This window comes from Manis pentadactyla, chromosome 19 (assembly GCF_030020395.1).
Source record: "Manis pentadactyla isolate mManPen7 chromosome 19, mManPen7.hap1, whole genome shotgun sequence".
Lineage (NCBI taxonomy): Eukaryota > Metazoa > Chordata > Mammalia > Pholidota > Manidae > Manis > Manis pentadactyla.
The window spans coordinates 11,346,398-11,372,324 of NC_080037.1; the positions used below are offsets into that span (position 1 = coordinate 11,346,398).

The 25,927-nt window shown below is 45.1% G+C and overlaps 1 long non-coding RNA gene across 2 annotated transcripts; it reads right to left on the reverse strand.

The window, feature by feature from the left end:
- Positions 1 to 56: 56 nt before the first annotated feature.
- Positions 57 to 5,858, reverse strand: LOC118930641 (uncharacterized). 2 transcript variants are annotated; one of them, XR_005032141.2, is made up of 5 exons: positions 4,850 to 5,858; positions 1,562 to 4,604; positions 1,346 to 1,452; positions 463 to 560; positions 57 to 243 (listed from the first exon to the last, which is right to left on the reverse strand). It is a non-coding gene; the product is annotated as an uncharacterized LOC118930641 (long non-coding RNA). The 2 variants fall into 2 exon arrangements; XR_005032140.2 differs by having other exon boundaries at positions 57 to 560.
- Positions 5,859 to 25,927: the final 20,069 nt, after the last annotated feature.

Below are 25,927 nucleotides of genomic sequence, written 5' to 3' on the forward strand. Positions count from 1 at the left end.
GGGGAGGGTCACCAAGGCCACTGTGGCTCCGGTGATAAGAGGCTACCCTCCGCTGCTGGAGCCACAGAGAGGTGCAGCGGAAGCACGCGCCCGGCTGGCCCCGATCTCTCCTGAAGGCCTCCGGACCGACCGACACTCGTCCCCCTGAGAATGCAGAGCCCGGCCTGCTAGACCACAGTGTAGTAGGCTGACGTGCTGGCCTTAATTCTTAGGACTACTTTTCTAGTCACAGATGTTCAAATTCTAAGAAAAAGAAAATATGAGGAAGGAGGCCTAAGAGGAGGCTTCATAGAACTGCTTGTAAATGAGCTGAGGAACGGGGGATAGTCTCCCGAACGTGGGCCTGGTCTCTCTGGTTCCGGCACTACGCCGTGCGGCTGGAACTGGTGCTCATTGGTTTGTCTCCCTGGAGTGGCTTCTAATTAACACTGAAGGGTAATTGTTGGTGGCGCCCTCGCTCACCCTCCTGTGTCTTGCTTCTCCTGGTCTTGGAACAACATAGCTCTGAAGTGAGTTTGACTCGGAGAACATTGATTCAAGCCGCTCCATTAAGATGGGTCCTACCGGAAAGGGTTCACCTTAAGGGGTTTGTTGTGTACCCCTGTGTCCTCACCCCAGGCTCTGGGAACTGCTGGGCAGGGCAGAAGGCAGTGGGGAGTCGCAGAGCTAGAACGGTCAGCACTGTGTTGCCTGTACACGCTTGAAGAGTGCAGGCACGGTGAGTGTGGCACGCGCTACCTGCTGGCTTCTGGTCGGTAGGCTCACTTGCTTTGGGGCCGAGACAGCCTCTCAGGGCCAATTGTGCCTACAGACTGGATGATGACCTCAGTGACAGGCCGATGGCAAAGATGCCAGTCAGAGAGCTCAAATACAGGACAGCTATCTGGGACCACACAGGATGCTGGAGGGGCTCTGTATTGCTTTGGGACACAGCAATTGTAATGTTGGTCATTTTCCCCCGTTTCTTTGAAAGGATTTGGATGTCTTGATGCTCTAGGTGGATGGAGAGTTCACAGTCCCACTCAGTGCGGCTGAAGCTACCCACACCCACCTGTATGGGGTGCTCACATATGCTGAGGTGGAGATAAAGAGGGAATCCAAAGGGGAAACTCATTCCATAGAGCCGAAACCTGGCTTTCAAGGCGTCTGTGGCTTTCTTCCGAACTTACCACCAGCCTTGGCTGGAATGTAGATTGTGTTTTATGTAATGTGTACTGTAAGCTGTCTTCTGTATAATGTATTTTGTAATGTATTTTTCTCATCTACCAAAGGATGAAACAAATAAAATTATTTAAATAGTTTGGCTCTAACAATTATTTAAGGAAATGATGGGGTACGCGTTTACCTGACGTAAAGGTGCACGAGCTTCTGTAAGATGCGTCGCACCAACTCTGAGAGGATCCACGTCCTTGTCCAGCTGCTTGTCCCTTTCAGGACCTTCAGCCTGGGGGTCTAATGAAGTTACAAAGCAGAAAAAAAGAACTGAGTCCATATCATCCTGAACCGATTGTCTTCTCTCTACCAGGAAGGCCAGGAGAAATGAAACTTTTCAGACCCTTACCTTCCCCCCCAAGTGTGCACCCCACCTCCATCCCCGGCAGGGCCTGAAGCCGCAGCGCCCAGGCTGGGCCAGCTCATGAGGCACGCGGGGTGGCTTCTCAATCTGACTATGGCTGTTCAGAGGGCAGGACTGGGGAGGGGTAGCCAGACAGGAATCAGTCACCCCGAACTCATGAAACATGCCAAAGTTTATCCATCAAGGTGATGGCTCATCGTTTGAATGCTCCCTACCAGACACTAGAATGGAATGCCAGGAAAATAAATGCCAGTGGGCCCCTCCGTTCCCCAGACTTAGGACAGCTTACACCACGCTCTGGGGGTGCAAAGAAGAGAAGGGAAAACTGTACTGGCTGCCTCGGGCTTTCACTCTCATGGAGGCTTCCCAGGTGTGGCTCAATGTTGACGGCTGGGTCGTGGAGCTGAAGACATGGGACAAATCGCCTGTTTTTGAGAGGCGAACTAGGGGTAAAGGCAAATAGGATTCAAATCAGTGCTGGGCACCGGTGTACTGACCCCTTTCGCCCCCGAGGCCTCAGGAGGGAAAGGGGCAGGAGAGAGCTGGGCAGGCAGAATCTGGACAGGACAGGGAACATGCGGATTGCAGCCTCACTACTTAAACTCTTCAAACTTCAGGATGTGTGACTGGAAGAGAAAGAGAAAGTCTCAGCAGGAAGGAAGAACCACCCCAGCCAGCCCACTCAAGCCCTTGGATAGCTTCGGGTTCATCTAAGGGGTGCCAGGGAAACAGGCAGCAGCAGGCCTACGCAGTGGCCTGGGCAGCTGAGACCCCCAGGGCCGGAGGGGAAGGAGAGTGCAGATTCAGGGCCACGTACCTGCAAGTTCAAAGCACCGGTGATTTTCCCTTTGAGGATGCGATGTATAACCTGATATGAACTCAAAACATCCCCAAAACAATCCCAACAACAAAACCTTGGCAGCACTTGGTCAGGCAGGAGGAGCAAGAGAGGAAAGTGAGGCCGGGGCTGCGGGAAAGGGTTGTGGCTGCAGACCAGCTCCTCCGACAAGCCTCTGCGTGTTAGGGCTAACTCCCTGCTGCCAGAATAAAATGAGATAAAAGTGCTAGAAAGGTGGGAGATGGGGAGACAAAGTAAGAGCATATAAAAGGCATTATTGCTGTTGCAAAAATAATTACAGGGATCTGGAACTTTACATTCTCTAATGGGAAATTCTGGGGACAGAAAATTGTGTTCACTGAACCCTGCTCTTGAGAGACATGAAGACGGATGGAGCCGGGCTTTCACTGTGATGAGCTGGCATTCTCGTGTGCCTGGACCGGGCAGGGCAGGGCGCTGGTCAGAAACCCCCCTTTCCCCAGGTCTCCCCTTCCCTCTCAGATCCCGCCAGCCTGCCATCCCCCTCGCTCTGGGACTGTTTGCATCCATGAAACTGGCTCCTATCAGGAGTCAGACCTCAGTTCCACCCCCCAGCTATGCTATTTTCTTGCTTTGAAACATGAGGAAGCTCCTTTCACTTTCCTGAGCCTTACTTTCCTCATCCATTTAAAGGGAAAGTTGTACACCTGCCTGCCTGACCTCCCAGAGCCGTCTCAGAAGTCCACACCACAGCTGGGAGTCTGGGCTGGGCACCCTGGTTCCTTTAAGTCCTGGGAGATGCTCTCTGGGTGGGGGGCTCCTGTACTCTGGGCCACCCTCCAACCCCCAAGATGTCAGGCTCAGCCTCACCTGAAGCCCCTGGGCCCCAGCTGTTGGCTTGTTACTCCCCAGGCTGGGCGGCAGGGGCCCTCTTCATGCAGTGACCCAAAGTGACCTCTGGGTGGTGTCCCTAACCGCTGGGCACAAGACCCCTTCGGCCTCCCAGGGAGCCTTGGCTCTGTACTTGGGGAGGTGCTTCTCCGTCTTTCCATCTGTGTGTGTGTGTGTATGTGTGTGTGTGTGTGTGTTTCTTTACCTCTGGTTCTCCTCCTGACCCCCAAAGCATTCTTTCATCCTTTCACATCCCACCTAACCCCAATACTAAGAAGGGGCTAAAGACAGGGCTTCTCCATTTCAAAAATGTGGAAACTGAGGCCCCAGCCGTGTCTGGATCTAAAGTAACAACACATCAGGAGACCCCAAGTCCAATGCTAAGCCCTATTGTGGGGGTTCAAATTCCAGAATCCTTCTCTGGTGAACTCTGAAGCAAAATCCAATGTATATAAAACAGGTGAAGCAGAGGCTGCCCGGCTCTGGCAGAAGCGGGTGGGAAGCCTGCCCTCCCCTGCCACCACAACCTGCCACCGCAACAGAGCCCAGCCTTTGGGCAGCACCTGAGACCCCTTGGGATCCTGGGGCCCACACAGCGCGGGTATGAGAACCAGTATTCCAGAGGCAGATACTGAAAACTGGGGCAGAACAGCGAGAAAAGAGGCTGAAGGGCACCCTGAGGGTTTTCAGCTGCCCCCTGGCTACCCGAGGTCCCCGACGCCCTCGGGAGGTGGAGGACTGCTCCCCTTCCTCCCGCAGGAATGGCTGCATCAGAGGCAGATGGTCCAGAAACCGTCGCTGTCCAGGCTGTGCAGGCTTTGCACAGGGCTGGTGGCCGACCAGCCAAAGTCGATGAACATGACCACAGCCCAGCTGTCTACGTGGTCCAGCCCCAGCACCTGGCCCGAGTCAGGAAGAGGAGAGAGAGGAGGGGTTCCACCTAGTGCCGTGCAGTGGTCCTCCACACCGAGGGCTGCAAGGTGAGGGCTCAGAGGAGCGGGGAGGTGCCTCTGTGTTCCCCCTTCCTTGCGGGGGGAGTGCTCATAAACAGAGATCTTGAGAGGAGGCAGCAGGAAAGAAACTAGAGCCCAAAGGAGGGAGAAAGGAGAAAGGGAAGCAGCAGCTCAGTCCCCGGGGCTGTCCTGTACCCCCCAACCTGCCCAGGCACACACCTGTTCCAGCCCCGCCCGTAATCCCCCAGGTGGTACTCGGCCAGACAGCGGGTCCCACGCCACACGGCGGGGTCACGCAGGTGGGGTTGCTGCTCCTCCGGTCGGCCAGGGCACTGGAGGACAGCACCTGCGTGTTCTGGTGCAGAGTCTGCAGGCAGTACAAACACAGCAGGCTCGCTGACTGCATCGGACACACACGTCTCTGCAGATGTCACCTGCTGCATCAGCACCACCACCAGGGAACTGAAGGTACTAGGTGGGGGGAGAGAATGCGACTGAAACCAGGGGCTAGACGGTGGTCGTTCTGGGTTGCCACAACTGACTGGCCCCCATCACCACGCTTAACCCAGAAGCCTCCACGAGAAGACACCAAAGCCCAAGAGGTCCACCAACCTCAGTGACGTGCATGGCCCAGAAGAATGGCATCTGAGGACAATGCTGGTCACCGGCAGCCCCACCTCCCCGCCAGTGTCACAGATGGTGGCCAGCCATGCGGGTCTCGGAAGCACTCCCTCAGGAGCAGCACCAGGAACCACCCTCTAGGGGAAGAGCAAGGAACAAAGGCAGGCGACTGAAGGACACTGGGCAGCCACAGGCCCTCCAGTGCAGACAAGTACCCACATGATCGCCATGCAGGGCACAGAAGCACCGTACCAGAGGGCACAGGGTTGAGGAATCTGGGCAAGGGGAGCAGAGAGAAGAAACAAAACCATAGCAGGAACTCCACAGAGACGGGCAAAGCCCTTGCTGGGTTGCTTTTGAGCCTGCGCAGGGGATCGTGAACCTCTAAAAGATGCCAATGTGGACTGTCCGTAACGCAGGACACATTTTCAGTCCCAGTGTCTTCCTCCCTGTGTTTAATTTAAGCACATGCCAGACCATCCTGCCACTCTGCTAACTTTATTGCCTGGTCACACATGGTCAGCAAGGCAAACCTGCCACTTCAAAAAAACAAAACCTACAGTGTTTCAAATCAAACAATATTCTGGTGTCCCTGACATTAAGAATGGTGTCTACTGTTAACCCAGCAGGCGTGGTGGACATGATGACCTCATGGCATCCGGGGTCGGGGAGAGTCACAGGCTGCCTACTGTACAGAAATGGAACAGTGTTAAAGTCACTGTGGGTCACAGCCTTACAGCCTGGGTCTGATGTGGGAGTTCCTGAAAACTCTCCCTGCCCCCACCCTTAAGGGACTGAATGGTGTTCCTAGGCCTCATTTGCCCCAGTGGTCTCTCCACCTCCGCTCACCTCAGTTCCATGGGCACTGAAAGAAAGCTGTCCTCAGTTTCTCTCTCCGACGGGGGTCACCAGAAGTTTGAGGTGTGAGCTGCATACATGCCAGAAGGTAGAAGATTGAGTCCTGGAAGCACGAGGCTGTCCCCAGAGGGTGGCCCCCCGCCCACCCTGATGCAGGGGCAAGGAAGCCACATCCTTCATGCCCCAGCCCTGGGTCCTCGGCTGGCGGCGGGGAGGGTCTGCTGGAAGACACCTGCTAATCAGAAAGCATCCTAGAGGAATACAAAGGGACATTCCCACACTGAGGGGTCAACACAGGATGAATCTGGAAGTACGTCCAGGAGAAATAAATCGGGAGCTGCGAAGTCACGTCCTGGGAGCGCATGGCAGCCCAGGGTCTCACCAGTGGTTCTGGTAATTCCTTGACCAGAGGGCTTCTCTGAGACCTAGAGAAGAACAGAAAAGGCATCGCTCAGGCATGGCAGTGTTCACTTCCTTGATCCGTACGTGGAATCACTCCAAGGGAGTCTGGAGACACAGCCTCTGTGCTGACACAGGCTTCAGCTGACTCTGGGGACTCCCACCCACTGTCTCCTTTCTTGCAGGATCCTGAGCCAACCAAAGAAAAGATGGTCAGAACAGAGAGGGACGTGGTTGCTGGTACGGCGCCGCCATCAGGACCCACAGTCACAGGAGTCCTGAGCGTAGCACTTGGTCCAGCGCTGAGCCCAGGAGGTCCCTGTGGGCTCCTCTTGAGGAAAAGAAGAGGAAAAAGTGGTGGAAGTGGTGACAGAAAGCAGGGCTGGTGGAGAGGGGGAGGCCCGGGGGCCCGCCGCTCCCTGCAAGCCTGCAGCCCCCAACCCAGGCTGGCTTCCCTGTCCACGCTCTCACCTGAAGCCAGCCCCCAGGACCCCCATGAGCCCGGCACACCCACGCATCTGCCGCCCCCTGTTTCGGAGCCGTGGGTGCTGCCGGGGAGCACACGAGGCCACCGTTCCCGACTGGACACACCTTACGGTCCCACAAGCCCCTAGAAGTTTCCTTCCTTCTCTCCAAATGGACTACTCCACACCCCAACTGCCCTCTCCCCAAACCCACCACATCCTCCCCAACCCTGCCTGCTAAACTCACATCTTCACCCGGGGAAAGCTGGATGCAGCTGACGGGAGGTCCCTCATCGTACCATCCAAACTACCACCACCCCCCACCGTGCCCACCCTCTGCCAGCCCTCCCATTACCATGGCCGCCGGGTACCTGCTCTGGTCTCACACCATCTCGCCTCCACAAGGACAGCACCCCTGCCATCAAGACCTCTTTCTCCTCCTGGGTGGAGAAAGCACCAAGAAGCAAATATGCTCTATTATCCTCATTTGAAAAGACCCTGACGGCACATCCCCTCCTGCTACCACTGTTCTCTGCTCCCTGCGCTGAAAGCATGGTCTGGAGTCCTGTCTACTTCCATACCTGACATTTTATCTTCAACTCATTCCAACCAGGCTTCCCTGAAATGGCTCTGTGCAGTCAGCAATGACCTTCAGGTTGCTGAATCCTTCATGTTCTCTGCTCTGAATTTACTTGCAGGATTCCACCCACTCCCTCTTTCCAGAAACACTTCTTTCTTCACTTCCTTGACATTGCACGCATCTGGTTGTCCTTCTCTGCCACCAGCCAACCCTTTTCAGGTCAACCAGTAAATGCTGGCACATCCCAGGTCTTGGTCCTCTCCTCCATCTGCCCTCTCTCCACTGTCATCTCCAGTCCCATGGTTTCAGGGATCAAAAATACACCAGAGACTCCCAAATCCAGGTCTCCAGCCCTACTTACTCTCTGGAATTCAGCTCAGATATGGAGATGCCCACTTGCCTGGACAGCTAAGAGGTACATAAATGCAGCATGTCTAAAACACACCCCTCCCCTCAAATGTAAACTGGTCCAGCCACTTTGGAAAATGGTATGGAGGTTTTTCCAAAAACTGTAAATAGAAATACCATATGACCCAGCAATTCCACTTTTGGGAATTTACCCAAAAAAATCCCAAAATCACTAGTTCAAAAAGATACATGCATCCCTATGTTTACTGCAGCATTATTTACAAAGCCGCAATACAGACCCCACTTAAGTGTCCATTCACAGATGAATGGATCAAGATGTGGTACATATACACAATGGAGTATTAGCCATAAAGAAGGAAATCTTGCTATCTGTGATCTAGAGGGTATCATGCTAAGTGAAGTAAGCCAGGCAAAGAAAGACAAACACCATATGATTTCAAGTTATATGTGGAATCTAAAAAACAAAACAAATGAAACCAATATAATATTATATATCAACTATATATTTTAAATATATCAACTATAGTTTTTAAAGTTTAATTTTAAAAAATTAAACAGACCACCCCCAACGCCCCCTGCCAGGCTGCTTCAACCCAACTCTCTCAATTTAAGTAAATTGCGTTATTATTTATCTAGTGTTTCAGGCCAAATTCATCTCTCTCCCTACCTCCCTACATCACATTTATTAGCCAGTAAAGCCAATAATTTCTCCAAAACACACCCGAACCCACATACTCCTCTCTCTCCGTATCTACCACCCCAATACTAACTGCCACCACCTCTCGGGGGACCGCAGCAACAGCGGCCAAAGAGCTCCCTGGCTGCCACCATCTCATCACCACCCAACAGGCCACACGATCTCTTACAGACAGCAGATCCCATCACTCTCCTGGTTAAAACCTTCCAACATCGTCCCATCGTGCTTGCAAACAAAACCCAAAGTCTCCATTCAGGCTCCCAAGGCTGCCAAGATCTGCCCCTCCCCTTCAACTGCCCTGTCCTGCCTCGGAGCACCGCAGGCACTCCCTGTGCCTGGAAGGCCCTCCCTCCTATTCCTCCCAGGGTTGGCTGTGACTCACCATCCATATCTCAGCTGAGGCCTCTCTTCCCCACAGGAGGCCGCCCTACGAGCCATCTAGGGAGATAGCTCCTCATTCTCATCACCTTATTTCAATGCTCTGTCTGGTACTCATTATCTGCCCTTTTCTTTTACTTACTTATTGATTGATTGATTTGTCATATGTCTCTTGCCACTGGAATATAAGCATTTCAAGAGTGTGAATCACATTTGTCTTTTGCAAAGTATCTTGACTGCTGAGGTAACTCCACGGCCAGAACACTGCCTGGTGCATAGGGAGCTCTCAGTAAATACGTGTGAGTGAAAAAAGAAAAAAGGAAAAGAAAGGAGCAGAAGGAGGAGAGAGAGGGAGGGAGGATGGCAGGCAGGCAGGCAGGCAGGTAGGGAGGACGAGAGGGACAGAGAGAGGGACAGAACAGAAAGGACTGAGGGCAAATTCTTAATTCCCTAAACCTTGGTTCCCTCTTCAATCCCAGGAAGCACACCGGCACTGAGGGGAGATTAGTAGGGCTACTCTCTGCTCAGGACATGGCATGCAGTAAGCGCCTAGTAAACGGCAGCAGTAGGAGAAAGTGGTTTGGAGGGTGGTTTCTGCAGTCAGACTGACTGGGCTCCAATCCTGGTCCAGGACCCTGGCTTCTTAACTTGAGGCTAGTTAATTGGTGTCCTCAGGCACAGGAAGGGAGAGTACACAGCCCTCCCCCGGTAATAAACCGGTTCAGCAGCAAAGCGAGTAGAACAGAGCCTGCAGAGGGAGCCCTGGGTGAAGGCTGACTACCAATGAGACGCTCAACCAGTGAGACCCAAATCCAATCCCTGCGCTACACCATCCTCACCTATGACAAAACAAGGTGACGGTGCTAAACAGTGTCCTCTAGCCAAGCACAAAGATGCCTTTTTATTTAGCATCTCCTAAGACAGCTATAAATGCCAACCCAAGAACCAATTATCAGCAGTGGTTTCAAGCTAAACATTGTTAATACAGAAACATTTAAAACCATTTTTGGTTTAATCACCATTCCCTAGTGAAATAAGAGATAAATATAACGGGCCCATTTTGACAGCTTGTGAAATTGAGTTTCAGAGGATAATCGACATATTTATCATCCAACCACCACAGCAGGCACGTCACCCGAAAACAAACCTCAATTTCAGGATGTGTGTGTAACACACAAGTGGCCACCTGGAAGCTGCAGCAACAGGGGCAGCATCTGAGCAGCTGCTGAACCAGCCGATTTTAATTAAGTTCTCTTGTCGCCAGAAGCACTGTAACCCTCGTGCCCAGATCAATCAACGGCTGTTAACGGTCCCTTCACTTTGTCCTGGGACATTTCTCCCAGCTGGTCAAGCGTTCTAAGAGGTAGCCTGCGCAGAATTACGCTGCAGGGTCTGAGCGGCGGGAGGGAAGACACAGCGCACACAAAGGTCAGTGGCCGGAAGGCTTAGGGGTGCAGGGACGCCCATCTGGGTCCCCTGCCACATCAGGGAGACTCCCACACCACTCCTGAGCAGTGCAGGCCTTGCCTAATGCTCAAAAGAATGGCGGCCTCCCTGCCTGCAGCCTCCATGTCTGCTCACTGCCACATCCCGGCTCTCTGCTCATCGTCACCCTGGGCTGTCCCTTCTAGGGCCCCTGGGTGGCTGCACCTGGAGCCAGTGAGAGGGAAATTTAATATTCACAGCTTTTACCCTCACCTGCTTCTCTGACATCCAAGCAACACACCATGTACTTCTACTACGTGCCAGCAGAGAGGGACAAGGTGGAAGGCCCAGACCTCGTTCTCAGGGAGCCCACATGCAGTCACTCACAAATATTTATGAAATGCATTTGTTTCAGACACCACCACCACGAAGTGGACAATAAGTACACAAAGAGATACAGCGTCAGGTGACCGTCAGGGCAATGAAGAAACACAAAGGAAGCAGAAGGGGGACAGCTGAACAGAGACCTGAGTGAAGTGAGAAGGCAAACTGAGCTGACATCTGGGAGAAAAGCCTTCAGGCGGAGAACCGCAGGGGCAGAGGCCCTGAGGCAGGGAGGCGCCTGGCGTGTTTGGGGAACAGCGCTGGGGCTGGTGTGCCAAGACACTTTCCTATTGCGCCGGGCCACCTGACACAGGTCTCCCTGCTTCCTGGGTTCTATTCTACCGGTCGCTTTACAGCGTAAATCTAGGGGAACGGATGAACAAATGGAGGCACAGCCAGACAACAGAATGCCACTTAGGGATAAAATAATTGCTGATGGTGCAACCACGTGGCTGGATCTCAGTAACACTGCTGAATGAAAAAGCCAGACACAAAGAAGCACGTACAGCGTGATTCCATTCACATGAAATTCCAGAAAAGATAAATCTCACCTAAAGGGATAGAAAGCAGATCAGTGGTTGCCTGGGGCCATGTAGGGGGAATTATTGACTGGCAACAAGCACAGGAGCACCTTTTGGGTGATTGAAATGCTCCATACAGGGTTGTGATAGTAGTTACGCAGCTGCATGTCTTTGTCAAAATTCATCAAACTGTTCACCTAAATTGGACTCATTTTCTTTTATGTAAATAATAGTTCTATTAAGTATACTTAAGACCTCAATAAAGCTATTTTTAATGTAAATTAAATTCAGTTACATCACTCCCTGCACAAACCCTCTAGTGTTCCTACTATTATGTAAATACCAATTGCTGCTGAATCAAGTTATGATGAAAAAAAAGTTTCAATATTTTTTAAAAGTTATATGTTATGGTTATTTGTATTCTTATATAAGCAGTCCAGGAATGAACTGCTTCCATTTTCTCCCTCCGTCTACTTGGATTTTCTCACGTCTCTGGGTAAGTTTCCCCACACCCTCCAATGGCTCTTTGTAACACCTCTCCACTCAATTTCCCACTTTTTTATGTGCAGACACCACCCTTGGATCTCACAACATCCCGCTCTGTCCCGGACTGGCTGCTGTGCAGGGTTCTACCCCTCTGTCATTGGGAGGTCTCTGGTCCCTTACCAGGGCTGGGTATCCTACTCCCAGACCCCCTCATTTTTTGCTTTATAGGTTCATTGTATTGGAGCATATCCTTCCAGAGAATATAGAAGAACTCAACAACACTATCAACCAACTGGATCTGATCAACATGTACACGACACTCCTCCCAACAGCAGAATACACAACCTTTCAACTGCCCAGGGAACATAAACCAAGACAGCCTATATCCTGGGCCATGAAGTAAGTCTCAATAAATGTAAAGGGATTCAAGTCATAGGAAGTATGCTATCTAACCACAATAGAATTAAGTCAGAAATCAGTAACAGAGAACAGGTGGAACTCTCCAAATACTTGGAATCTAAACAGCACACTTCAAAATAACCCATAGAACAAAGAAATCAAAAAGAAAATTAGAAAATGTTTTTAACTGAATGAAAATGAACATACAACCAAATGAAAAAGAAAAACAGTATCAAAATTTGTGGGATGCAGGCAAAGCATCACCTAAAGAGAAATTTATAGCACTAAAAGCATACAATAGGAAACAGAACAAGTTACAAATTAATAACCCCCAACTTTGACCCCAAGGGAAAAAAAGCAAACCCAAAGAAAACAGAACATAGAAATTGAGAGAGAAAAATCAATGAAACTGGAGAGAGAAAAATAGAGGAAATTAATGAAACAAAGAGCTAATTCTTTGAAATGTTAATTAATTAAACATCCAGCAAGACTGACAAAAAGACACAAATTACCCATTTCAGGAATGAAAGAGGCTATCACTACAGACCCCAGAGACATTAGAAGGATAATAAGGAAATATCAAGAACAACTCTACACACAAAAAAAACAAACATAAATGTCAACACTGAAGCTGGACAACTCACATAAAATATACCACTTCCTCAAAAAATAGGAACTATTACATTGCTCCCAATCTGAAATAGATCAATTAAATAGCCCATAACTATTAAAGGAACTGAACTTATAATTAAAAGCCTTCCAAAAAAGAAATCTCCATGCTCTAATAATTTCACTGGAGAATCCTACAAAACATTTAAAGAATTAACATCAATTCTACACCATCTCTTCCAAGAGGAAAGAAAATTTCCTAATTAATTTTATACAGCTAGTATTACCATAATCCTAAAACCAAAGACAGTACAAAACAAAAATACAAAACACTATAGGTCAGTATCCTTCATGAAAATAAAAGCAAAGATACTTAACAAAGTATTAGCAAACAGACCATGACCAAGTGGGGGTCTATTTCAGGAATGCAAGGCTAGCTCAATATTTGAAAAATCAATCACTGTGTATCTACCATATTAACTGGCTAAAGAAGAAAAATCACATTATCATATCATTCAATATAGAAAAAAGCATTTGACAAAATTCAACATTCTTTACAGGTAGAATTATGTTCCCTCAAAAAGGGTAAGTTTAAAGGAGGAGCCAAGATGGTGGCATGAGTAGTTCAGCAGAAATATCCTCCAAAAAACATATATATTTTTGAAAATACAACAAATGCAATTATTCCTAAGAGAGAGACCAGTGGATACAGTACAACAGCCCGGCTACATCTACATCTGTGAGAACTCAGCATCACACGAAGGGGGTAAGACACAAGCCGCGGCCAGGCAGGACCCGAGTGCCCCCCACCACCCCAGCTACCCAGCAGGAAGAAAGGAGTCGGAGCGGGGAGGGAGGGAAAGCCCAGGACTGCTAAACAACCAGCTCTAGTAATCCGCACCGGGAGCACAGACACACAGTGCACAGTGTGCTGGATATTAGAGAAATGGAAGGGCAAAATCTGTGAGCGGGTCCCCACAACCGGCTCCCCTGGGACAAAAGAAAATCGAGTGCTTTTTGAAAGCCTTAAAGGGACAGGGACCTCACAGCTGGACGGAATCGTCCCGGCACACTCAGCCCAGCAGCTGGGAATCCTGGGGAACTCCAGGCGACCTAACCCCCTAGGCGGCAGCACAGCTCTGAAGCCCCTCACAGCGATAAGCAGCCAGCCAGTCGTTCTCCCTGGCTGGCGCAGACCCCAACACACCAGCCCAGTAGTGCGTGAGCCAGTGGCAGTGGTAGCCAAGCGAGCGGCCCAGGAGTGGCCTGTGCGAGGCGGCAGTGCAAGCGGCCCGGGAGTGACCGCCCCAAGAAGCCACCCAGAATCTCCTCCTGGCGCACAGCCACCCGGGACAGATGCAAAGGGTTCCGCAAGCATGCAGCTGCCTGGCGGGGGCGCTGCTCTCACAGGAGAGCACACTCAGCACGCTTGCCACTCCCCGCAGGGCTCTGTGTTACCCTGACGGAGGACCTGCCCAAGGCAGCTAAGGGGATTAATCCGGAGGCTGCTCCAGGAGTGCGGGTAACCGACACAGGCAGTGGAGAAGGGCAAGGCGACCAGTAAGCAGGAAAGACCTTGTTCTCCCAGCTGACACACGCGCTACCTGCCTACAGCTACCTCTATCACCCTGAAAAGGCAGAAGAATTTGGTCCAGTCCAAAATTACCCAGACAACCTCCGAGAGAGGGCCTGGGGAGATAGAGATAACCAATCTCCTCGAAAAAGAATTCAAAATAAAGGTTATAACCATGCTGATAGATTGGCAGAGAAATATGCAAGAGTTAAAGGATAAAATTGGAAGGGAGAATACAGATATAAAACAATCTCTGGAAGGACTTAAGAGCAGACTGGATGAGGTGCAAGAGGCCGTTAATGGAATAGTAATCAGAGAACAGGAATGCAGAGAAGCTGATGCAGAGAGAGACAAAAGGATCTCCAGGAATTAAACAATATTAAGAGAACTGTGTGACCAATCCAAACAGAACAATATCCGCATTATAGGGGTACCAGAAGAAGAAGAAGAGAGAAAAAGGGATAGAAAGTGTCTTTGAAGAAATAATTGCTGAAAACTTCCCCAAACTGGGGGAGGAAATAGTCTCTCAGACCATATAGGCCCACAGAACTCCCAACACAAGGGAAACAAGGAAGACAACACCAAGACACATAATAATTAAAATGACAAAGATCAAAGACAAGGACAGAGTATTAAAGGCAGCCAGAGAGAGAAAAAAGGTCACCTACAAAGGAAAACCCATTAGGCTATCATCACACTTCTCAACAGAAACCTTACAGGCCAGAAGAGAATAGCATGATATATTTAATGCAATGAAACAGAAGGGCCTTGAACCAAGGATACTGTATCCAGCACGATTATCATTTAAATATGAAGGAGGGATTAAACAATTCCTAGACAAGCAAAAGTTGACACAATTTGCCTCCAATAAACCATCTCTACAGGGTATTTTAGAGGGACTGCTTTAGATGGAAGCACTCCTAAGGCTAAATAGATGTCACCAGAGAAAATAAAATCATAGCAATGAAAGCAGACCAACCAAACACTAACTAAAGGCAAAAAATAAAATCAACTACTCACAAAAGCAGTCAAAGGAAACACAAAAGAACTCAGAATAGAACACCTAACATATAAAAAATGGAGGAGGAGGAATACGGGAGAGAAATAAAGAATCATCAGACTGTACTTATAATAGTTTAATAAGCGAGTCAAGTTAGATAGTTACATAGTAAAGAAGCTAACCGTGAACCTTTGGTAACCACGAATCTAAAGTCTGCAATGGCAATAAGTACATATCTCTCAATAATCACCCTAAATGTAAACGGATTGAATGCACCAATCAAAAGACACAGAGTAACAGAATGGATGAAAAAGCAAGACCCATCTATATTCTGCTTTCAAGAGACTCACCTCAAACCCAAGGCCATATACAAACTAAAAGTCAAGGGATGGAAAAAGATATTTCATACAAACAATAGGGAGAAAAAGCAGGTGTAGCAGTACTGGTATCAGACAAAATAGAGTTCAAAACAAAGAAAGTAACAAGAGATAAAGAAGGACATTACATAATGATAAAGGGGTTAGCCCAACAAGAGGATACAACCATTATAAATATATATGCACCCAATATAGGAGCACCAACATATCTGAAACAAACAGAATTTAATTCTTTACTAACAGAATTAAAGGAGGAAATAGAATGCAATGCATTCATTCTAGGAGACTTCAACACACCACTCACTCTAAAGGACAGATCCACCAGACAGAAAATAAGTAAGGACACAGAGGCACTGAACAACACACTAGAACAGATGGACCTAATAGACATCTACAGAACTCTACACCCAAAAGCAGCAGGATACACATTCTTCTCAAGTGCACATGGAACATTCTCCAAAATAGACCACATACTAGGCCACAAAAAGAGCTTCAGTAAATTCCAAAAGATTGAAATTCTACCAACCAACTTCTCAGACCACAAAGGCATCAAACTAGAAATAAATTGTACAAAGAAAACAAAAAAGCTCACAAACACATGGAGGCTTAACAACATGCTCCTAAATAATCAATGGATCAATGACCAAATTAAAACAGAGATCAAGCAATATATGGAGACTAATGACACCAACAGCATAAAGCTCCAACTTCTGTGGATCGCAGCAAAAGCAGTTCTAAAAGGAAAGTATATAGCAATCCAGGCCTATCTATAGAAGGAAGAACATTCCCAAATGAATAGTCTAAAGTCACAATTATTGAAACTGGAAAAAGAAGAACAAATGAGGCCCAAAGTCAGCAGAAGGAGGGACATAACAAAGATTAGAGAAGAAATAAATAAAATTGAGAACAATAAAACAATAGAAAAAAACCCAATGAAACCAAGAGCTGGTTCCTTGAAAAAATAAACAAAATGGATAAGCCTCTAGCCAGACTTATTAAGAGAAAAAGAGAATCTACACACATCAACAGAATCAGAAATGAGAAAGGAAAAATCACGACAGACCCCACAGAAATACAAAAAATTATTAGAGAATACTACAAAAATCTATATGTTAACAAGCTGCAAAACCTAGAAGAAATGGACAACTTCCTAGAAAAATACAACCTTCTAAGACTGACCAAGGAAGAAACAGTAAATCTAAACAGACCAATTACCAGCAAAGAAATTGAATCGCTAATCAAAAAACTACCCAAGAACAAAACCCATGGACCAGATGGATTCACTGCTGAATTTTATCAGACATACAGAGAAGACATAATACCCATTCTCCTTAAAGTTTTCCAAAAAATAGAAGAGGAGGGAATACTTCCAAATTCATTCTATGAAGCCAGCATCACTCTAATACCAAAACCAGGCAAAGACTCCACCAAAAAAGAAAATTACAGACCAATATCCCTGATGAACATAGATGCAAAAATACTCAACAAAATATTAGGAAACCGAATTCAAAAATACATCAAGAGGATCATACACCATGATCAAGTGGGATTCATCCCAGGGATGCAAGGATGGTACAACATACAAAAATACATCAACATCATCCACCACATCAACAAAAAGAAAGACAGAAACCACATGATCATTTCCATAGATGCTGAAAAAGCATTCGACAAAATTCAACATCCATTCATGATAAAAACTCTCAACAAAATGGGTATAGAGGGCAAGTACCTCAACATAATAAAGGCCATCATATATGATAAACCCACAGCTAACATCATACTGAACAGCAAGAGGCTGAAAGCTTTTCCTCTGAGATCAGGAACAAGACAGGGATGCCCACTCTCCCCACTGTTATTCAACATAGGACCGGAGGTCCTAGCCATGGCAATCAGACAAAACAAAGAAATACAAGGTTCCAGATTGGTAAAGAGGAAGTCAAACTGTCACTATTTGCAGATGACATGATATTGTACATAAAAAACCCTAAAGACTCCATTCCAAAACTACTAGAACTAATATCTGAATTCAGCAAAGTTGCAGGATACAAAATTAATACACAGAAATATGTTGCTTTCCTATACACTAATGATGAATTAACAGAAAGAGAAATCAGGAAAACAATTCCATTCACAATTGCATCAAAAAGAATAAAATACTAGGAATAAACCTAACCAAGGAAGTGAAAGACCTATACCCTGAAAACTACAAGAAACTCTTAAGAGAAACTAAAGAGGACACTAACAAATGGAAACTCATCCCATGCTCTTGGCTAGGAAGAATTAATATTGTCAAAATGGCCATCCTGCCTAAAGCAATCTACAGATTCAATGCAATGCCTGTCAAAATACCAAGAACATTCTTCAACAAACTGGAACAAATAGTTTTAAAATTCATATGGAACCACAAAAGACCCCGAATAGCCAAAGCAATCCTGAGAAGGAAGAACAAAGCAGGGGGCATCTCGCTTCCAACTTCAAGCTCTACTACAAAGCCACAGTAATCAAGACAATTTGGTATTGGCACAAGAACAGAGTCACAGACCAGTAGAACAGCATAGAGAGTTCAGATATTAACCCAAACATATACGGTCAATTAACATATGATAAGGGAGCCATGGACATACAATGGGGAAATGACAGCCTCTTCAACAGCTGCTGTTGGCAAGACTGGACAGCTACATGCAAGAGAATGAAACTGGATCATTGTCTAACCCCATACACAAAAGTAAATTCAAAATGGATCAAAGACCTGAATGTAAGTCATGAAACCATAAAACTCTTAGAAAAAAACATAGGCAAAAATCTCTTGGACATAAGCATGAGTGACTTCTTCATGAACATATCTCCCCGGGCAAGGGAAACAAAAGCAAAAGTGAACAAGTGGGACTATATCAAGCTGAAAAGCTTCTGTACAGCAAAGGACACCACCAATAGAACAAAAAGGCATCCTACAATATGGGAGAATATATTCATAAATGACAGATCTGATAAATTGTTGACATCCAAAATATATAAAGAGCTCATGCACCTCACAAACAAAAAGCAAATAATCCAATTAAAAAATGGGCAGAGGAGAACAGACAGTTATCTAAAGAAGAAATTCAAATGGCCAACAGACACATGAAAAGATGCTCCACATGGCTTGCCATCAGAGAAATGCAAATTAAAACCACAATGAGATATCACCTCATACCAGTAAGGATGGCTACGATCCAAAAGACAACAACAAATGTTGGCGAGGTTGTGGAGAAAGGGGAACCCTCCTACCCTGCTGGTGGGAATGTAAACTAGTTCAACCATTGTGAAAAGCAGTATGGAGATTCCTCAAAAAGCTCAAAATAGAAATACCATTTAGACCCACGAATTCCACTTCTAGGAATTTATCCTAAGAATGCAGCACTCCAGTTTGAAAAAGACATATACACCCCTATGTTTATAACAGCACTATTTACAATAGCCAAGAAATGGAAGCAGCCTAAGTGTCCATCAGTAGATGAATGGATAAAGAAGAGGTGGTACATATACACAATGGAGTATTATTCAACCATAAGAAGAAAACAAATCCTACCATTTGCAGCAACATGGATGGAGCTAGAGGGTTTTTTTTTTTTTTGTAGATAATTATTTTTTATTGAAGGGTAGTTGACACACAGTATTACATTACATTAGTTTCAGGTGTACAACATAGTGATTCAACATTTATAAACATGACAATTCTAGGTACCAGCTATCATCATACCAAGCTGTTACAATATCTTGACTATATTCATTACATCCCGCTTACTTATTATTTTACATTGGAAGTGTGTACTTTTTTTGTGTGTTTCTGAGGGCATCTCTCATATTTATTGATCAAATGGTTGTTAACAACAATAAAATTCTGTATAGGGGAGTCAATGCTCAATGCACAATCATTAATCCACCCCAAGCCTAATTTTCGTCAATCTCCAATCTTCTGAGGCATAACAAACAAGTTCTTACATGGAGAACAAATTCTTACATAGTGAATAAGTTCTTACATGGTGAACAGTACAAGGGCAGCAATCACAGAAACCTTTGGTTTTGCTCATGCATTATGAACTATAAACAGTTCAAATATGAATACTCATTTGATTTTTATACTTGATTTATATGTGGATACCACATTTCTCTCTTTATTATTATTATTTTTAATAAAATGCTGAAGTGGTAGGTAGATACAAGATAAAGGTAGAAAACATAGTTTAGTGTTGTAAGAGAGCAAATGTAGATGATCAGGTGTGTGCCTGTAGACTATGTGTTAATCCAAGCTAGACAAGGGCAATAAAACATCCACGTATGCAGAAGATTTCTCACAGAACAGGGGGGGTGAGGTTCTAAGCCTCACCTCTGCTGATCCCCAATTTCTCACCTGATGGCCCCCCTGTGACTGTGCCTGTCTTAGGTTGTTCCTCCCTTGAGGAATCTTACCCGTCTCTGGCTAACCAGTCATCTTCCGGGGCCATACAGGGAAATGTAAAGTTGGTAAGTGAGAGAGAAGCCTTATTGTTTGAAATGGTTAGCTTTTTATTTCTTTGCATATTTATGCCCTGTGGCTTCTATGCCCAGCATTTGTCTTGAGGTATCTTTACCACTTGGAAGAATTATGATACTCGGTAAATTTGATATGAGGCACGAATTCTATTTAAGGGTTGTAATTAGGAAGGAAGAAGAAAAGCTATAGAAGTAGCAGGCGGCAGAAAACATGGGAAGATTGATTATTTCTTTGACATATCTTCTTGTAGGGTAACTTCAGCATGTATAGGTTTTAAGCTACTACTTAAATTGCACACACACATTAACATAATAGGAGTATAGTTACATAACCAAAGCATACCTGTAATTACCAGCCATCTCCAGTGAAACCAAGAAAACCAGTTAGGCACCTTAGGCATTTGTGAAAACTTATCTATGATATGGTGGATATTGTCCAACTGAACTTGAACAGTCTGAGAGAAATCAGACAAATTAAAACAACCCATTCCTGGGGAATGTTCACATCCCTTATGTTCTTTTAACAGTAAATAGTGTGTAGTCGTAAGATTTTGGAGCGCTACAATTTGCACTTCTCCTAATTCTTGGTTGAGTTCCAACAGTATAGATCCAGTCAAATTTGTTGTTTTACTGTATGCACAGGCCAGCTTAGATATCTCCTTCTTCATTCCCATGGCAAGTCCAGGAACTGGTGGGATGAGTGCATCTACAGCTGTAGCAGTGCGTGCATCTTTGTTGGGGTTTTTTGATGATCATCTTCTGGCATGAGTCTTCCAGAGAGTGCTGATGTTGGAAGTTCTTTTTCATATCGTATCTTAGTTCATTTTCGGGGTAGCCCAATTAGGCTTTGATCCTCTGTATAAACACAAACAGACCCTTTGCCTACACTTTTATATGCCCTTTATACTCTTGTGTAGAACTCATTGGAGGTTACCACACAGGAACTGCCTGGTTTTTTTTTTTTTTTTGGTATCACTAATCTACACTTACATGACGAATATTATGGTTACTAGGCTCTCCCCTATACCAGGTCCCCCCTATAAACCCCTTTACAGTCACTGTCCATCAGCATAGCAATATGTTGTAGAATCACTACTTGCCTTCTCTGTGTTGTACAGCCCTCTCATTTCTCCCACCCCCCTATGCATGCTAATCTTAATACCCCCCTAATTCTCCCCCCCCTTATCCCTCCCTACCCACCCATCCTCCCCAGTCCCTTTCCCTTTGGTACCTGTTAGTCCATTCTTGAGTTCTGTGATTCTGCTGCTGTTTGTTCCTTCAGTTTTTCCTTTGTTCTTATATTCCACAGATAAGTGAAATCATTTGGTATTTCTCTTTCTCCGCTTGGCTTGTTTCACTGAGCATAATGCCCTCCAGCTCCATCCATGTTGCTGCAAATGGTTGGATTTGCCCTTTTCTTATGGCTGAGTAGTATTCCATTGTGTATATGTACCACATCTTCTTTATCCATTCATCTATCGATGGACATTTAGGTTGCTTCCAATTCTTGGCTATTGTAAATACTGCTGCAATAGACATAGGGGTGCACTGATCTTTCTCATACTTGATTGCAGGAGTGCAATTCCTGGGTCAAATGGTAGGTCTGTTTTGAGCATTTTGATGTACCTCCATACTGCTTTCCACAATGGTTGAACTAACTTACATTCCCACCAGCAGTGTAGGAGGGTTCCCCTTTCTCCACAGCCTCGCCAACATTTCTTGTTGTTTGTCTTTTGGATGGCAGCCATCCTTACTGGTGTGAGGTGATACCTCATTGTAGTTTTAATTTGCATTTCTCTGATGACAAGCGATGTAGAGCATCTTTTCATGTGTCTGTTGGCCATCTGTATTTCTTTTTTGGAGAACTGTCTGTTCAGCTCCTCTGCCCACTTTTTAATTGGGTTATTTGTTTTTCGTTTCTTGAGGCGTGTGAGCTCTTTATATATTCTGGATGTCAAGCCTTTATCGGATGTGTCATTTTCAAATACATTCTCCCATACTGTAGGGATCCTTTTTGTTCTATTGATGGTGTCTTTTGCTGTACAGAAGCTTTTCAGCTTAATATAGTCCCACTTGTTCATTTTTGCTGTTGTTTTCCTTGCCCGGGGAGATAGGTTCAAGAAGAGGTCACTCATGTTTATGTCTAAGAAGTTTTTGCCTATGTTTTCTTCCAAGAGTTTAATGGTTTCATGACTTACATTCAGGTCTTTGATCCATTTTGAGTTTACTTTTGTATATGGGGTTAGACAATGGCCCAGTTTCATTCTCCTACATGTAGCTGTCCAGTTTTGCCAGCACCATCTGTTGAAGAGACTGTCATTTCGCCATTGTATGTCCATGGCTCCTTTATCAAATATTAATTGACCATATATGTCTGGGTTAATGTCTGGATTCTCTAGTCTGTTCCATTGGTCTGTGGCTCTGCTCTTGTGCCAGTACCAAATTGTCTTGATTACTATGGCTTTATAGTAGAGCTTGAAGTTGGGGAGTGAGATCCCCCCTACTTTATTCTTCTTTCTCAGGATTGCTTTGGCTATCCGGGGTCTTTGGTGTTTCCATATGAATTTTTGAATTGTTTGTTCCAGTTCATTGAAGAATGTTGCTGGTAGTTTCATAGGGATTGCATCAAATCTGTATATTGCTTTGGGCAGGATGGCCATTTTGACGATATTAATTCTTCCTAGCCACGAGCATGGGATGAGTTTCCATCTGTTAGTGTCCCCTTTAATTTCTCTTAAGAGTGACTTGTAGTTTTCAGAGTATAAGTCTTTCACTTCCTTGGTTAGGTTTATTCCTAGGTATTTTTTTTTTGATGCAATTGTGAATGGAGTTGTTTTCCTGATTTCTCTTTCTGTTGGTTCATTGTTAGTGTATAGGAAAGCCACAGATTTCTGTGTGTTGATTTTGTATCCTGCAACTTTGCTGTATTCCGATATCAGTTCTAGTAGTTTTGGGGTGGAGTCTTTAGGGTTTTTTATGTACAGTATCATGTCATCTGCAAATAGTGACAGTTTAACTTCTTCTTTACCAATCTGGATTCCTTGTATTTCTTTGTTTTGTCTGATTGCCGTGGCTAGGGCCTCCAGTACTATGTTAAATAACAGTGGAGAGAGTGGGCATCCCTGTCTTGTTCCCGATCTCAGAGGAAATGCTTTCAGCTTCTCGCTGTTCAATATAATGTTGGCTGTGGGTTTATCATATACAGCCTTTATTATGTTGAGGTACTTGCCCTCTATTCCCATTTTGCTGAGAGTTTTTATCATGAATGGATGTTGAACTTTGTCAAATGCTTTTTCAGCATCTATGGAGATGATCATGTGGTTTTTGTCCTTCTTTTTGTTGATGTGGTGGATGATGATGATGGACTTTCGAATGTTGTACCATCCTTGCATCCCTGGGATGAATCCCACTTGGTCAGCGTGTATGATCCTTTTGATGTATTTTTGAATTCGGTTTGCTAATATTTTGTTGAGTATTTTTGCATCTATGTTCATCAGGGATATTGGTCTGTAGTTTTCTTTTTTGGTGGGGTCTTTGCCTGGTTTTGGTATTAGGGTGATGTTAGCTTCATAGAATGAGTTTGGGAGTATCCCCTCCTCCTCTATTTTTTGGAAAACTCTAAGGAGAATAGGTATTATGTCTTCCCTGTATGTCTGATAAAATTCCGAGGTAAATCCATCTGGCCCGGGGGTTTTGTTCTTTGGTAGTTTTTTGATTACCGCTTCAATTTCGTTGCTGGTAATTGGTCTGTTTAGATTTTCTGTTTCTTTCTGGATCAATCGTGGAAGGTTGTATTTTTCTAGGAAGTTGTCCATTTCTCCTAGGTTTCCCAGCTTGTTAGCATATAGGTTTTCATAGTATTCTCTAATAATTCTTTGTATTTCTGTGGGGTCCATCGTGATTTTTCCTTTCTCGTTTCTGATACTGTTGATTTGTGTTGACTCTCTTTTCTTCTTAATAAGTCTGGCTAGAGGCTTATCTATTTTGTTTATTTTCTCGAAGAACCAGCTCTTGGTTTCATTGATTTTTGCTATTATTTTATTCTTCTCAATTTTATTTATTCCTTCTCTGATCTTTATTATGTCCCTCCTTCTGCTGACCTTAGGCCTCATTTGTTCTTCTTTTTCCAATTTTGATAATTGTGACATTAGACCATTCATTTGGGATTGTTCTTCCTTTTTCAAAATATGCTTGGATCACTATATACTTTCCTCTTAAGACTGCTTTTGCTGTGTCCCACAGAAGTTGGGGCTTAGTGTTGTTGTTGTCATTTGTTTCCATATATTGCTGGATCTCCATTTTGATTTGGGCATTGATCCATTAATTATTTAGGAGCGTGTTGTTAAGCCTCCATGTGTTTGTGAGCCTCTTTGCTTTCTTTGTACAGTTTATATCTAGTTTTATGCCTTTGTGGTCTGAAAAGTTGGTTGGTAGGATTTCAATCTTTTGGAATTTTCTGAGGCTCTTTTTGTGGGCTAGCATGTGGTCTATTCTGCAGAATGTTCCATGTGCACTTGAGAAGAATGTATATCCTGTTGCTTTTGGATGTAGAGTTCTATAGATGTCTATTAAGTCCATCTGCTCTACTGTGTAGTTCAGTGCTTCCGTGTCCTTACTTATTTTCTGCCCAGTGGATCTATCCTTTGGGGTGAGTGGTGTGTTGAAGTCTCCTAGAATGAATGCATAGCAGTCTATTTCCCCCTTTAGTTCTGTTAGTATTTGTTTCACATATGCTGGTGCTCCTGTGTTGGGTGCATATATATTTAGAATGGTTATATCCTCTTGTTTGACTGAGCCCTTTATCATTATGTAGTGTCCTTCTTTATCTCTTGTTACTTTCTTTGTTTTGAAGTCTATTTTGTCTGATATTAGTACTGCAACCCCTGCTTTCTTCTCACTGTTGTTTGCTTGAAATATGTTTTTCCATCCCTTGACTTTTAGTCTGTACATGTCTTTGGGTTTGAGGTGAGCTTCTTGTAAGCAGCATATAGATGGGTCTTGCTTTTTTATCCATTCTATTACTCTATGTCTTTTGATTGGTGCATTCAGCCCATTAACATTTAGGGTGACTATTGAAAGATATGTACTTATTGCCATTGCAGGCTTTAAATTCGTGGTTACCAAAGGTTCAAGGTTAGCCTCTTTAGTATCTTACTGCCTAAGTTAGCTTGCTTATTGAGCTGTTATATACACTGTCTGGAGATTCTTTTCTTCTCTCCCTTCTTATTCCTCCTCCTCGATTCTTCGTATGTTGGGTGTTTTGTGCTGTGCTCTTTCTAGGAGTGCTCCCATCTAGAGCAGTCCCTATAAGATGTTCTGTAGAGATGGTTTGTGGAAAGCAAATTCCCTCAGCTTTTGTTTGTCTGGGAATTGTTTAATCCCACCGTCATATTTGAATGATAGTCGTGCTGGATACAGTATCCTTGGTTCAAGGCCCTTCTGTTTCATTGTATTAAATATATCACGCCATTCTCTTCTGGCCTGTAGGGTTTCTGTTGAGAAATCTGACGTTAGCCTGATGGGTTTCCCTTTATAGGTGACCTTTTTCTCTCTAGCTGCCTTTAAAACTCTTTCTTTGTCCTTGATCTTTGCCATTTTAATTATTATGTGTCTTGGTGTTGTACTTCTTGGATCCTTTCTGTTGGGGGTTCTGTGTATTTCCGTGGTCTGTTCGATTATTTCCTCCCCCAGTTTGGGGAAGTTTTCAGCAATTATTTCTTCCAAGATACTTTCCATCTCTTTTCCTCTCTCTTCTTCTTCTGGGACCCCTATAATACGGATATTGTTCCTTTTGGATTGGTCACACAGTTCTCTTAATATTGTTTCATTCCTGGAGATCCTTTTATCTCTCTCTATGTCAGCTTCTATGCGTTCCTGTTCTCTGGTTTCAATTCCATCAATGGCCTCTTGCATCCTATCCATTCTGCTTATAAACCCTTCCAGAGTTTGTTTCATTTCTGCGATCTCCTTTCTGGCATCTGTGATCTCCCTCCGGACTTCATCCCATTTCTCTTGCGTATTTCTCTGCATCTCTG